We start from the raw sequence: 3481 nt of genomic DNA on the forward strand, positions 1-3481 counted from the left end.
TCCCCCCCCCCTTCCCAGGTGCTCCTCCCCATTCCCCCAGCTGGCTCATTCTCCCTGTCCAGCCTCAGGGGAAATGTTATCCCAGAAAAAAAACAAAACGCCTCCTTTGACCATCCATTTAGAAATAACCCCAGCCACGCTATCACTGGGAAATCAGGGAGGAATGTGTGTGAGAGAAAACCCCACGCCTTCGTGGTTTAAGCAGGACCGAAGTTTATTTCTCTTTGGTGGAGAAGCCTGGAGAGAGGAGGCCCCAGGCTGGCAATGGTACGCTGCAGAGTCAGGGACCCTACCCAGGACCCTCCGTCGTGGGGCATCCTTAGCAGGTGGCTTCCTCTTCACGGTCCAAGCAGGGGGTTCGGGGATGGGAGGTAAGAGATCAACCAAAGGACTTGTATACATGCATTTAAGCATAACCCTGGACATAGTACTGGGGTGAGGGCATGTGCTGGAGGGTGGGAACGTCTGAGGAAATATCAATGGGGAATGTAAAACTATACGCAATGCTTTAAACAATAAAGAATTTTTTTAAAAAAAGAATATTTCTCAAAGGTTGCCTCCGTGTCTATCCTATTCGTCAGAACTTAGTCACATGGCTACACTTAGCTTCAAGGGAGCCTGGGAAATGTAGTCTTTATTCTGGGAAGCCATGCGTCCAGAGTTCTAGTACACAGGAAGAAGAGGAGAATGGAAATGAGAGGACGCCCGTCATCTCAGCCAGAATCGTAGCACCAATCCTCTTCTTCTTCCTCCCAGAAGATAGTTTCCTGTTTGTTTGTTTATTTATTATGCTCTTTCTCCACTAAATGTAAACTCCACAAGGGCAAGCTCTTTGCTAGTCTTGTCCATCGCTGTGTCTCCAGCGCCTTCCACAGTACCTGGCACCAGGTAGGCTTTTAATTTTTACTAAATGAATGATTGAATGACCCCCCATAAGAATGACGTGAGGGATGCATTCTCATTCCCATTTTGCAGGTTGGGAAAATGAGGCTCAGAGCGGTTAAGTAACTCCCCTAAGGGCACACAGCGGGCAGTAGGGCCAATATTCAATCCTTACTCCTTGTGGCACCAATGCTCTTTCAACTCTTGTCACCTCACATGCTGGCTCTTCTGGTCTCTCTGCTCCTCCATAGATCAAGTTAGAAGCCAGGAAACGATCACCCGGATTTATCACTGCCATTTCCCTGGGAAATTCACCTCAGGTTTTCACTCACGTGAGCCTTTAGCTTCTAATGGGATCTACGTAAGAAAGGGCTGTTTTGGACAAGTTTCCGGAACCTTTCTGCAAACCATTAGGTAAAGCTGTTCCAGAGAATCCGTGAAATGAATTCCTCCTGGAATTAAGCACTGGGAAGAAGTCTGGAGCTTCGCGTGAACCGATAGGTTCTTTGTTTCAGACGAGGGAGGACTCCCTACCTCATCAGGTTTTCCTTTTTACCTTTGCTGCCAGGAACCTTGGAGTTTAAGTGCCCAGAGGCAGCCCCACCCAACCTCTGGAGAAGCGCCCTAGTGGACAGGCTGTGTGTGATTTGGAGCCAGGTAGCCTGACCTTGAGTTTCAGCCAATGCTCTGTGAGCAAGACAGACAAACTTCCCTGAACCTTAGATCCGTGGTCGTAAACTCAAAGCTGTTAGAAGGACTAAATGAGCTAATACATGGGAAAGCTCTCTCGTAATGACTAGATGATGAAGAGATGGTCAGGGGACACTCAGCTCGCCAAGGCTAAGCTGCAGCTTCTCAGGCCCCAGGAGTTCCCCCATAAGAGAATGAAGTAGTCAGGGAAGGCTTCAAGGAGGAGGTGTTTTGAAACACAGGTGGGATCCTCTGGGGTAGAGCATTCGACTGTATTATCCCCGTAGCCTGCAGTGCTAACCTCTGAGGTCCCTTTCAGTTTTCAACACAGCCCTGCCTCCGTCTGTCCACCCTTTTTGGTACTATCTCACCCATCGCTAATCCCACTGTCTAGCTACAGGGATAAAATACAGCACACAGGTGGAGAGGGCAGCTCACAAGTCTCCAGAGAGAGCAAGGTTTCCAAGGGAGGAAGAGTTTAGTCTTGGAAGGAGCCCAGCCCAGGGCAGGAGGCTGAAATCTAGGCCTCATCTCTTCCCCATTAACTAGCCCCCTCTGACCCTCTGCTTCCTCATCCATACCAAAAGGCTTAATCAACAGGGACAGAGACCACCCACAATAAGGTAAACTGTCTTTTCTTACAGGCTGCTCTTGGTTAATCCTCACAAAACTGGAAGAAAAGGGGACACACTACATGATGTGACCTCCCAGAGGTCACGCCGCGCATAAGCAGGGCAGCTGGGACAGGATTCCCCTGCTAGCAGCCAGGGTACAAAGCTTAGGATGGGGGCAGGGAGGGAAAACTTTCCAGGAAATGGCTCTTCCCGGGTCAGTGACAGTTGGAGGTCAAATTGGTCTGAGGGAGCCAGGCCCACGTGGGACTCTGGGTTGGGGCTCAGGCGGGCTGCAGCAGACCGGAAAGCCACAGCCCGCTGGCCCGCCAGAGGCCGGGGGCCTGGGATGGACAGGCTGGGACAGCCCCGGGTTCCCCACCACTCACTGCCCGCTGCTGCTCAGGTCTGCCCACCTGGACCCAGGTGCGCTGGACACAGGTCAGCACGAGAGAGCTCTTCCCCTGAAAGGACCCATGGGGAGGGAGAGAACCTTCGGGGGTGGAGAGGTGAACCCTGGCGGGTGGGACTGCAGGACGAGGACCCACACCGGGCCTCTGTGGGGGGGGAACCTGCGGTGAGAGGCCCATGTCCCACAGCCGGTAGGGCACAGAGGGGACCATGCTCCCGGGCCAGGAGCCCACTGATTCTGCACTCCCCACCCCACCCCCAGCTGCTCCTGCCGCCTCTAGGTAAAGTCCAAATTCCTCCTTCTGACCTGGTTTCTGCCAACCCCTCGTCCTGGCCTCCCGACTGTGAACTTGATCCCAGGCCCTGACCTACTGGTCCTAGTGTCCCTGCCCTCCCTTCACCTGGTTAAATGTTTGAAATCGAGCCCAGTCCCTTCTCTAGTCCAGCCACCCAGCTCTCCTCTCCTCTCCTCCCTTCTCTCCTCTTCTCTTCTGTCCCCTCCCCTCCCCCTCTTCTCCTCACCTCTCCTCTCCTCTCCTCTCCTCTCCACGTCCTCCTCCACCACACATTCCTCCCTTCCCGAGGCCCCATCTCTGACCCCAGCACGATATATATTTATTGGAAATAAATATATTTCCAATATATTTATTGGACGGCCCGATATATATTTATTGGAAAAAATCCGTGTGTAAGTGGGTCCATGTAGCTCAAACCTGTGTTGCTGGAGAGTTAACTACAATGGACTGGAGCACCAACTCCCTGGGCTGGGCCTGGGCGGTGATTCAAGGGGGAGGAGAAGGGGGGCGGGTCAAGGGCATTGGAGCCTGAGGTGTCCCTGTGGCCAGACAGCTGCTGGTGGGCCCCAGGGACGGGGGGGTGAGAGGATC

The sequence above is a fragment of the Myotis davidii genome, unplaced genomic scaffold, assembly GCF_000327345.1.
Source record: "Myotis davidii unplaced genomic scaffold, ASM32734v1 scaffold109, whole genome shotgun sequence".
Taxonomy (NCBI): domain Eukaryota; kingdom Metazoa; phylum Chordata; class Mammalia; order Chiroptera; family Vespertilionidae; genus Myotis; species Myotis davidii.